General features: G+C 37.6%; 2 long non-coding RNA genes across 18 annotated transcripts; one reads left to right on the forward strand and one right to left on the reverse strand.

Annotated features, from left to right (window-relative positions):
- Positions 1-2,020: 2,020 nt before the first annotated feature.
- Positions 2,021-7,340, reverse strand: LOC130740981 (uncharacterized). Of its 15 annotated transcripts, none has more exons than XR_009020295.1 (11): positions 6,602-7,322; positions 6,208-6,495; positions 5,941-6,071; positions 5,270-5,655; positions 5,016-5,155; positions 4,423-4,684; positions 3,433-4,035; positions 3,222-3,330; positions 2,949-3,117; positions 2,634-2,869; positions 2,021-2,404 (listed from the first exon to the last, which is right to left on the reverse strand). It is a non-coding gene; the product is annotated as an uncharacterized LOC130740981 (long non-coding RNA). The 15 variants fall into 15 exon arrangements; XR_009020297.1 differs by having other exon boundaries at positions 2,021-2,197; positions 2,331-2,404; positions 2,634-3,117; positions 6,602-7,317; XR_009020302.1 differs by having other exon boundaries at positions 2,786-2,869; positions 6,602-7,316.
- A 947-nt stretch (positions 7,341-8,287) lies between these two features.
- On the forward strand, positions 8,288-10,847 carry LOC130741020 (uncharacterized). Of its 3 annotated transcripts, none has more exons than XR_009020305.1 (6): positions 8,288-8,701; positions 8,802-9,091; positions 9,171-9,654; positions 9,870-10,007; positions 10,268-10,389; positions 10,575-10,847. It is a non-coding gene; the product is annotated as an uncharacterized LOC130741020 (long non-coding RNA). The 3 variants fall into 3 exon arrangements; XR_009020306.1 differs by having other exon boundaries at positions 8,288-8,675; XR_009020304.1 differs by having other exon boundaries at positions 8,288-9,091.
- Positions 10,848-12,209: the final 1,362 nt, after the last annotated feature.

The following is a 12,209-nucleotide window of genomic DNA, read 5'->3' on the forward strand; positions in this document are numbered from 1 at the left end:
ATTTTTTTTAATTCAATTAAGGACAAATGCTGTCAGACTTCAATTTTATCCTAGTCAGCAATTCCACGTGGCTTTTTTTATTTATTTTTTAATTAAAAAATTATAAAACTTTATTTTTTAATTCCAACTCATTATTTAAGCAGAAAAAAATAAAAAAACTTAATAAAATTCCTAAACAATAGAAACTAATCAATAAAAACACAAAATGCTGCACCTAAAACAGAGCTTAGCCTAATCAACGAAAACTCCCCAAAAGAAATCATAGATAAAATCAATTCACTATACAATGATGAAAATTTGATCGAGATGAACGTTAAATAATGAATGATTGTAACGATAATTAGAGGGGAAAGGGAAAGGGAAGGAACTGGAGCGAGAAGGGTCGTTGAAGAACTTGTCGGCGTAAGAATCGACGCCGACGATGCAGAGGGAGTTGCGACAGTTCTGACAGACCCATCGGGGCATATTCAGATCCACTGGTAGGGTCCGACTTCGACCCTTCTTCATCTCTGAAAATCCAAACACGATTCTCACCCATCTCTCTCGTCCCCTCACTTTGAACCCAGATCCAAAGCCATTTGGGTAAGCAACAAATTTTATTAGGATGCAGAGCCCATACATAAAATTGGTTGCGAGACCCACTCGAATTGGATAAGAGGCTCTCCCTTGTCCTTCAAAGGAGAGAATCATCCACTTGAAGGTTGAAAATGAGCAAGGAACATGACGTGGAATCGGACAAGCAGAAGAGGCCACCGTAGGAGACGATGTTGGCACAGGAGGAGGGTGAAGAGTCAGAGAGGGAGAGGGAGAGGGAGATGTTGCGCCAGGTGCCGCGGGTGCAATTGTAGAGAGGGTAGTGGCGGTGGAATTGAGGGTGGGAGAGTAAGAGAAAGGAAGAGATTAGGTTTTCAGGTGGCAATTTGCTCCAAATTTTGGGATCCATTGGTTCTTGTTCAACATCATTCTAGGTTTTGAGGTTTTTTTTCCATATTGGATTAGGGATTTGTTATTATTTAGATTAGTTTAGGTTATTGTTTAGATTAGGGATTTTATTTAGATTAGGATTTTATTATGTTTTTTTTTCTGCTAATATAACTGACTTGAAATTAAAATTAAAATTTAATTAATTTTTTTAATTAATAAATAAATAAAAAGCCACGTGGTAAAGGTGACTAGGACAAAATTGAGCTGTGGCAACATTTGGCCTTAATTGAATTAAAAAAAAATTTTTAGGGACCCAATTTGATGAAATAATTTTCTAGGTCCTGGATTTGATTCCCTTTTTAAGCCTTATAAGAATACAATTTTGGCACTAGTAAAGAAATATTTTGCCTTTATTTGTATCATTTGTACATTACATCCCATGTAATATATACTTTGGACGGCAAAGAAAAGACAAACCCAAGCTTTGGAATATCAACCCAATGCAACATTAACATATTATAGTAAGTTACTGAAAAAAGAACCCTGCATCTTCTTCATCAATCATGGCACCAACAGTGCCATTGACTCTTGAGACAGAAAAGCAACCTGTTACATATGTGCATACAGCTCTAGAGACAGGTCGCCTTCTTGCTTCATCCAGAGGGAACTCCCTAGCACCTGAATTTAATCATTCTCCTAAGTCTACTGCTGCCTATGAATCCATTCCTTCCCAGTACCCAAAATCTTTTGACTACAACCTTGTCATCACTGATAGGGAGCATTTTCATCGTTTCATTTTAGTTTCAGTGGCAATAATATTTGCTATCACAGCAGTGATTTTATTGGTGCACTTTTTACCTCTTCAATCAATCTCAAACTGGCAGTGTACCAAGCTCTAACCTTTTATGATGCCCAAAAATGTACTACTTCTCTAGTTTTCTTTGTATTGCACATTCTGCTTTCTTTCTTCTTGTAATTCAACATTGTTTTCTTTTGCCTTTTTTTGGTAGCCAAATAAATTATGCATATATTGCAGGCCTGAGATAAGAAACGCTATTCTAAAAGAACATGCATCAGTATTCAGTACTCACCGAACTAAAGCACACCCTCAAATGTCTATATGTCATAAATTCGATGATAGTTTAAAGTCAAAAATTAAGAAAAATACAATAGCAATCCAAGATGTATTTAGAAGAATCTCATGGGGAACCTCAAGCAATTTCCCTCCATTTGCTCATCCCGAACCCCGAACCATCATGACATGTAAAAAAAGCTTGAAAAAAATGTGAAGGGCCAATTTTAATTCTCAGTTTGTAAAAGTGTCTAGTGTATTTGGATAGGTGCACCTGAATAATCTTATGGAACATACATAAGCTGATCCAATTAAAGTAGCAATTTGTTCCTACCTGTTCAGAAAGAGGAGCAAAAACTCAGACAAAGGTGGTTGTCTTCCTTGCTGCATCCCTTTCTCTGGGCCAATCTGTAAGCACATACAGTCCATAAAGAAATAAGTAGAATCCAAATCAGAATAACAGAAGCACAGAATTCCACATGAATACAACCATAAATGGGGGAATTCATGTTTTGTATATAAAATGGATCATATGCATATAAAATACACAAAGTTCTTATGGAAGCATGTGTTCTGAGAAACATGAACAGACAATTTTATGAGCATGTTGTGAGTAAAAGTGCAGCAAGTGACATACAGTTATTGCAAAGTGAAAAGGTTAATGATTAATCAAAAGCATGAGGTGCTTTAACTACTCAATTTCAATCCTCTTCTCCCGCTTTCATTAACGTAATCCATAAAAATTGGGGATATCAATAACAGACTAACAGCAGCCCAAAAGCTATGCACCTCAGCGGCTACAGCCAGTTTGGCAACTCGCATTGCCTGCCTTATCAGCCTCATCCCTAGATGGACAAATCGAAAAGCAACAACCTGCGAGTGGAGCGGGAAATCATGGCTGATAGTTGATAATATAGGTGTCGGAGAATGAGAGAAGAGAAATGAAATCGACCTGGGAAGCGCGTGTGGCTTTATCCTTGATGATGTTGACTTCATCGACCAAGGCGAACTCCTTGAACATTGCAAGCAGTTCATTCAAAGAAAACATTGTGGTTTCTTACCTAGCCGATCATTTGTGTGTTCGGCAAATGAAATTGCAGCAGCAGCCAAGGCTAGCCCACCTGACAATTATCTTGTCATAATAGTAACAGAACTCCTCTTAAAGCACCGTGATAAAAAAAAGCAAAGTATAATAGTAACAACATTTCTCTCCAATTGAATTTACCATAGAAATGCAGAAGTTTCACAATGCCACAAAATCTTAATATCCTCTTCTTTCCCGAACCTTCATATCTCTCTCCTAAGCTAGAAACTTTTGCATCTGTCTCATTTTCCTGCATCTTGAATATAGCTTTAGTCAATTTTTCTCTAGCCAAATATAATTTAGATATATCACAGAACATTAATGTATATCTTAAAAAATTAATATACTTAACTACAAATATGTGTACATCATCTTGGGAAGCAGAGAGACAGCGATGGTGATGACGGAGATGGAGGAAACCATATCCCGCATAGTGGTAGAGTTCGAGGACCTCCCCGACAACCACCACACACAAACCCATCTCCTGCCTCTCTGATCTCCAACGCCTCCTCAACTCCTCCCACACACATGCCCTCGAACACCTCCTAGAAGCCGTTTCACTCTCCTCCCTCATCCCCTTCATCGCCTCCGCTGATCCACTCCCTCCTCGCCTCCCTGTCATTCAAAGCATCCCTTTTCCACAATCATAAATTAGGGTACAAAATCTTGAAGAATTGGAAAGAGAATCCAGCAATTGTACTGGCGGATATCTTTGACTGACGTTCCCGCATAGTGCTAATGACTGAACATGGATTGAGTTTTTATAGCAGCCATGATGAACAATTTGCAGAAAATCAAGCTCGGTTATGGGGCAATTCCGGTACAAATCCGAAGTAGTAGATCAAGAAAATCTTCCGGAGATACAATACGGCGGAGGAAGATTTTGGCAGCTGGATTGTCCGTGCCTATGTTTTTGGCAGCTATGAGCATCATTAGTTTCACCTGGTATGTCTCCCTTGTAACAAAAAAAAGAACATTAGAAATCAGCATGGTAATAGAAAAGATGACCACATGTAGTGTCAATGATAGAAAACATCATAAACCTTAGAGTTCAACACATGATGAAACAAAACAATGAGATTTTAGTAAACTGCAAACCAGCAATTTGACTCAACTATGTGAACATTTATGACTACCATGAGAACAAATTTTCAATAGAAGTCATCTTAACCCACTTTCTTTTTTACTTTTTCTTACTAAACGGAACAAAGTGCATTGTGAACAAAAGAAAGAAGAATATCTGATCTCATAGTCAAGAGTGGGAATGAAGTATTATCAGATTATCAACATTTACTTTTTTAATTAAGAAAATTGTAGCTATAGCACAAAACACAATGATAACCTGTAATAGTTCCTCCATAACATCCTCCATTGTTATGATGCCAATCACCTCCTCATCCATAACACCAGCAAGAGACTCCATTTGTTTTTGTGAGATATATCTACTTTCTTGCTCCCACTGTTTTGATTCTTGAAATACTTCATTGTCAGTTTCCATGATATTTTTTAATGTTGGACTATGAAATTCCACGTCACTGGAAGCCAAAGTTGATTCATGAAAAGAACCTCTCGGACTCATTTCCAGGACAAAGCAAGAATCAGATCTGCAGGTCCAAAAGATTGACTGGCATAAGTGATTCTTGTAAAAAGAAAAAATAAAGATGCATGAAAATTCAATGAGCAACTTTGTAAATGTAATAAATTATTGTTCAAGAGACTGAACATGAAGAAAAAGAAGATCTGAAAACAAATCAGATCAAATATTATGTTAATGCAAGATTTGAAAAATAAAACAAAAAAGACCAATATGTTGGCATAAACAGGAAAAAAAATCAGACCTTTAATGAAATCAATACTGTTATATGATAAATTGAAACACATTTAGTATACAACTGAATTTGTGAAATAAAATAAAACAATAGGCTGAATGAGTACCCTTCATGCAACAAGTTCAAACGAAGCTATAGAAATTAGTACAATATAGTCTTAGCTCTTGCTTCTGTCTTTCTTTGTTTTTGTCTCATTTTCTTTTTCTGAGAAGGAAGCAACTTTGACATCTCCTCATCTCCTGATCCCTGAAAGGAAACAAAAAACACAGTTAACAAATTGAATTTCAGCGAAGCAAACCATCGAACATGTTGTGTGCACAATCTTAATTAGAATGAAACATTGTGAGAACTAATTGTAACCTGTGAAAGAACAGAGAATCAGCCACAGAACATTGAAGAAAAACGGCTGAAAAGAACCAATCTGGCGAGCTTTCCCTCTCATTCCGCCGCTCCATCAAAGCACCCCTTTCTCAAAGCAATCTGACGCAAACGCCGTCGTCACGCCACCACCTTCAGCGACAGGGGTGGTGGTAGCGGCATGTTTTTCCTTTGGCACATGAAAACAATGATGACCCCACTGTCCACGAATCGTTGGAACCATCAGAGTTAAAAGCAGCATCAATGGCGCCACTTGGGCTACCAGGGATTATTTCCTCATACTTGCGCTTATTAACCTTCTTGTTATCATCATAATCATTGGCATTAGTAAGCTCAAGCATGGCATCATAGCATTCATCTACTTTCCCCTGTCAAAATGCAGAGGACTAACTAATTAAGATCAAATCAAATCATGTGCTAATAATCATCTGCATTTAATTTGTGATTGTTTAATCTATGATGCTTAACTAAGATCAAATGATATGCTAATCATGTGCATTTAATCTAAGTTGCTTAGCTAAATCAAATGATATGCTACTCATGTGCATTTAATCTAAGATGCTTAACTAAATCAAATAATGTGCTACTCATGTGTATTAAATAAACAAATATTCGTTAAACAAACACATGAACATCCAAACATTACTACTAACCTTGTTAATTTTGAGAACACCCAGAAGCTGCTTTTTGTATTCCACCCCATCACTATTCTCAATATGGTCTATAACATGCAGCATTGTTGCAGTGGCCAACACAGAAGGAAGAACACCAACAAATCTTGAATCTAGGCTCAACAAAAACACACATAGCAAATGGTAACAAAATCAAGACCTTGTCTTTGTTGATTCTTTGAACAGATGAAAAAGTTGAAGTTTTAATATTTAAGAATGCTATAAATCTCAAAAAGTTGAAGTTTTTACCTAAAAGCAGAGACAGAAGAAGATGCTCACAGCGCCTGAGAAACTCCCAGTGAAGGTGGGTTTTCAATCCAAGCCTTCTGATACTGTGATCTAGAAATGAAAGTGGAGTCACAGGATGCATCTTCCATTTGAGTGTGGACAGAACTAGAAGCTCCATTTTCAGAATAGTCTTTGCCTCAAACACAAACTTAGCATCTTGCACCTAAAAAAATAAACAGAACCTGCATCTTAGCATCATGAAAAAGTTCCTAGACCCAAGTTCTACCAGTTTCTCCTCCCTATGCAAACCTTCATAGATAAACAAAACAACCAGATCAATTTCACGATCATCAGAATTTATATTCATGATTTCATATGAAGATCAAGAGATTGTGAAGGGAAACAGGAAACTCACTTTCTAGGCTAAACTACGAGTAATGAAGGTCGAAATGGAGGCATCGTTGGTCGACCGGATCGGACGGCGAGCTTCCTTCACGTACTGCCGCGCCACCACCGCCATCAACTCGCCGACGGTGGATTCCGGCCTCATGAGAATCTGCACAGGCCCGAGGCTTCCAAGAACCGTCACCTTCAGGAGCAGCTTTGGCGGCGATCCGGCGTGGTTCCGGTATGACAGAAGATCAGGGTCAGTCTTCGGACGGCGGAGCGGAGTCGGAGCTACGGCGTTGTGGCCGTCGAAAGACGAAGGTCTCTCAACCGACAACCTTCCCCGCCGACAATATGTAAAGAAACAGATATGAAATCCGGCAATTTCATTTATCAGCAAAATAATTGCCGGATTGCAGCAAATTTGCAAAATAATATTTCGTGGATGAGGGGGGCAAATGGGGAAGAGGGGAAGATTGCAGCAGATTTGCAAATCTGCAGGGAAGATACTCCGTACAGTGCAGCTACGTTTTCGGACCTCCTGCATAGGTATCGGAAAACCGCTCCAAGACCCGACCCTTGACCCGGCCCTTGCAGGTTTCTTTTGATGAACAGTACTCAAATCCCTCTAGCTTTAGTTAGTTATAGATAGATAGATAGATACTGACCAAGATAATTATCACCTTTCAATCCAATATACATACACGTTGGAAATGGATAATCAGGTCAAAGATAGTGTACAAATTGTTGAAGTAACTTGCACCCATCTTATTTGCATTAAAATGGATTCAAATCATGCATTAAATGCAACAATCTCATGGCCATTCAATTCAAATCATTTGATAGAATGATCAAAGAAAAAGAAATAAATTAAGATTACTTGAGTACTTGAGAAGTAGTAGATAAAATCTGTGTAATATGAACAAAGTTCCGTATTTTATACAAGACCTCATGGGTCATGTATACTACAAATGCTGTTTTACCATACCCATAATGGCAGTACATTAGTGTGTGGGTCATGTAATGTACAAGAGCTCTTGCACCATACAAGACTCAAGTTTTTCAAGTTTTTAATATATAATATTGCCTGGTAGTGAATGACATAGTTGCCCTTTAACATTTAAGACTAATCGTCATCCCAATCAAATTAAAAAATAACCTAAAAACCTTAATTCCTTCCTAATTACAGAATCTCCAATCTTCATCCACTCTCTGTCTCGATTAATATTTGTCCTCTTTCCTGACTTTCTTGTTCTTCATCTTGTTCACATCTTGTTCATCTCCTCCAACCCAACCTCACTTCGCCGCCGATCGAAGACGATTTCACGGCGGAGAAGTTCTTCAACCAGGCCTTCGCTTACACCTACGACGACTCCCTCACTACATCGACTTCCCCACCGACGCCGTCCACCTCTCCACCAGACTCTCCCGCAACATCCCTATTAGAAATTGGAAGGCCTATACTCAACCACAAAAGCTAGCTCAAGAGTTGAGGTTTGCACTACCCTTATAAAGACTATCTATGCTCTATCTCTAGCCAATGTGGGACTTCTAACACACCCCCTCACGTCCATGACTGAACAACCTGGAACGTGGGATCAACAACAACGGGTGACCCAATTATGGGAGGTCTCCACAACAAACAACAAATGGATCTATGATAGGCTCTGATACCATATTAGAAATTGGGAGGCCTATACTCAACCACAAGAGCTAGCTTTTGTGGTTGAGTATAGGCCTCCCAATTTCTAATAATCCCCCTTTCCACCCCACTCGTCGCCTCCCCCATGGACATCGTATCTGGGTCCGCTATGGCTGCCGCCATGGCGGCATCTTCAAGGGTGTCCATTTGGATATGCTTCTCGACATGTCCACTGATGAGCTTGAAAGATGGGTTTTGACAGGTTTATTTGTACGAGCTTTTTGACAGGGATGGAACAACAACGGGTCGCGATTGGAGGCTTCTGAACCCTAATGGCACCGCCAAGTACCACGTTGATTTCTCTGCCGCTTCATCAGGTTCTTCCATTTGCGTGGCTTTGGTAATTTTCTGGCTTCTGGTTCAGTTGGGCACTTCATCTTCATGCATTGGCAACTACTGAGTACTGACACTGTTCTCTTAGTTCAGGTTCTTTAATTTCTTAGTTTTCTTTCAATTTGAGCTTTGTTGATTCATAGTGTCAATACAAATATGGTGTACTTTTTGTTTCATTCTGCTCCCCTATAAGCATTGCTATGGTGTCTGCACATGTTAAAGAAATCAAGGTTTACATTCTGAGGCCTCTCCTGAGGGTAGCGAGTGAGTAAGTTGTCATTGCTTCTCTTGAAACATTCCTGGGCTCCCCAGCAAGTCCCTAAAATATTCCCATTTCAAACAAGAGAGTGGAGCAAACAAGTTTTGATACTATTTGAATGTCACTGTAAACAAGTTGCATGGCCTCAACCTTTTGAAGCTCGCACCTGGGCCACCTTGAAGGAACTAGCAAACCCAGACACGCACTCTCTTCTTCCAATTCTGGTAATTCCCTTTACTTTTATTTTGGGATTTCATTTGTTTTTAATGTATAATTTAATTTCTTTCATTCTTTCTCTTACAGGTTCCACTGTTGTTTAGATTTCTATTTTTATTATTTTATCATGCTTTACTAGAGGCTATGAAGCAATAGAAATTAGTAGTAAGTTTTGAAAATATAGTCTTGACGAACCTGAGGCACTTTTGGACAAGCAAGTTCAAGTGCACACTAAATCAGATGAAGCGTCTTAAGGATGTAAAAGATGTCGAGGCTGGACTCTTGCAGTCAGAATTGGAAGCCCTTAAAGCTCAATAGAGTGATTTTAAACACTCTTTTTGAGGATGAGGTTGAGAAAGAAAAACTAAGAAAGCAAGTTTTCCAGCTAAAGGGTGAACTAAAGAAGAAGGACGATGCATTAACCAGTTTCGAGAAAAGGTTCAGGGATAGTAATGGACGCACACAAGTTACTGATGGAGCTAAAACCATTCTAAAGAATAAAAAGACTGCTTAAAGTCCTCAGCATTCAAGAGAAATGGCAAGTCTGAGGGAGAAAATAAAAACGCTTGAGGTAACTTTTCCAATACCAATAGTCTGAAAACAGGCTGTTTGAGAAAAATGCTTGCTAGTTGATACCCAAATGCTATTTTCTCTATCACTGTTTCATGTCATTTCATTTTATATCCATGATTTTCCACTCTTCTGTATTTCTTAGGATAAAACTAAGTTACTTGTAGCTCTGGAAATTGAGGTGGATTTGTTAATGAAAAGGATTGTTTATGGCAGGGTAAGATACAGCCAAAGGACAATGCCCTGGAAACTTCCACAACTTCATTTCTGGAAAAGGAAAATGAACCCCAGACCAAAATTGCAGAGCTAGAGCGCAAAGTAAAGGAATTAAATCAGAGTATTGCTTCACATTAGGTACACTATAATGAGTTCTATAAACTAAGCCTATTATTGTGATTGGGCACCTCTATCAAAGTGTATTGGTGCGCAATTGCCAGATAAAAGTTTTTTAGTTGATTTATTTTGTGAAGTTTAATTTAACTTATGACATAGCATTGCCATACTTGCATGGAAATGACATATTGATTGAACTTTCATTCTTGAATTGTTGATTTATGAAGCTATTGAATTACATATCGGCAATAAATATGTACCTTGGCTTACTCTTCAAACAGGTTGCTCAGGATAGAAGTAATACTATTACAAATGAGATATCTGGAGAAATTAGTGCAGGGGAGCATCCGAATGATGTTGCATATGGTTTTGAAGAAAGTGGGGCTGCGTTTTTACTCAAGAGGTTTGTCTATTTTCCTTCTATATATATTTCTCTCCCCATGACATTAAGAAGACATTGTTTACTAATTAGAGTTTAGTTCCAGTCTGGTGATGATGACTCTTCATTTTGTCTGTGTTAATCTTGTAATTTTATGAATTCAAGCCATTGAATTGTTTAGGCATTAATTATTTTTTTGGCCATGGCAGTAATGTGAACCTGCAAGAGAAAGAAGCAGGAACCTCTTTAATGGATACTGCAGACAGCAATCTTAATGCACATTAACCGACTTGTCATCACTGAAAGAAAGAAACAAATCAATGGAAAGCGAACTTAAAGAAGAACAGTCTACAGTCAATTGTTTGCAAGACAAGAAGAAAATGCACTTGATTTAGAACACAAACCTTTAGCTTCAAATGTTTGATCATTTTAATGGTACTAATAATGTTTGGTGGTTTTAGCTAATAAGTTCTTTGTGAATCTTATGGATAGTGCTACTAATACTTATTTTTAGGGATGGCAATGGGTAGGGTTTGGGCAGGGTACTATAGTACCCATCCCCATACCCGCGTTTTCAAAAATTACCCGTACCCGTCCCCATACCCGCGTAGGTAGCAACTTGAATGCCCGTCCCCGTACCCTCTGGGTACCTATTTGCCCATACCCGTGCTCATTACCCGCAATTTAGCTAACCAAAATATATTTTTCACTATTTTGTTAATAGTAAACAAAAATACAACTACAATTTTAAATAAAAAACACAAAATTAAAATACAAAAGATTATTCAAATACTTAACAAATAAAATCATTCAACTAAACATATTTTTTTAGAAGAATAAACGAAAAAGATATAATTTTAAATTTATAATTTAGATTTATAATATAGCCCTAAAGTTGTAGGTTAATAACTTACAAATTTTAAAAATAAGTGGGAGTAAATTAGTGATGATTATGAATACCTTAAATACTCACCTATTTTTTTTAACAAAGAGTAAGTTTGAAAGCTATTGGTTAAGTTATTTTGTTATATATTACCAAATAATAATAATAATAATAATATGTGTGCGGGTATGGGGCGGGTTGGGTACTACCCAACCTGCCTACCCAACCCGCCCCATACCCGCTACTTTTTGCGGGTAATTACCCATACCCAACCTCATACCCATCTAGCGGGCTTTTACCCTACCCATAGTGGGTATTTTTTGCGGGTACCCTATGGGTCCTAGACCCATTGCCATCCCTACTTATTTTCAAGTGGTTGTAGATGTTGATTATGATTATTGTTGGATTGACTTGTGATTCCCGTGCATGCTTCTTTGGTCCAAGTCCAACACATGTTGCAAACTGCTATTTGACTTTTTTGTGCTTTCATGGAACTTTTTAGTTGTTAATGTTGCTTTCCAATTGGATAATAAAGTATATTACTAGTTGTTAATTGTTCTGGGTGATCAATGAATGATGTGCAACTTACATTATGCTAGTTGACTTATGGTCTCCCCTCATTGTTTTGTAAAAACATAAAATAAAAAAAAATAAAAAAAAATAAAAAAAATATGTCAACTTGATAGTAAGTGGTAAATGAAGTTTATTAAGTGGTAAATTCTTAGTGAAGTCTGACTAATACTGCAGGAAAATTATACTTAGTCATTTAAGGTATGCATAGTAATTTTAACAATCAATTTTTCTCCTTATAGAATCAATTTGCCCATCTTAAAAATCACTAGTTAATGTTGAGAATTGTTTTATAAACTTTAAGAATCACTTTATTTTCGAGAGTCACTTAGTCATTTAGGAATCAATTACTCACTTTAAGAATAACTTTATTCACTTATTTACTAATTTT

This window comes from Lotus japonicus, chromosome 1 (genome assembly GCF_012489685.1).
Source record: "Lotus japonicus ecotype B-129 chromosome 1, LjGifu_v1.2".
Taxonomy (NCBI): domain Eukaryota; kingdom Viridiplantae; phylum Streptophyta; class Magnoliopsida; order Fabales; family Fabaceae; genus Lotus; species Lotus japonicus.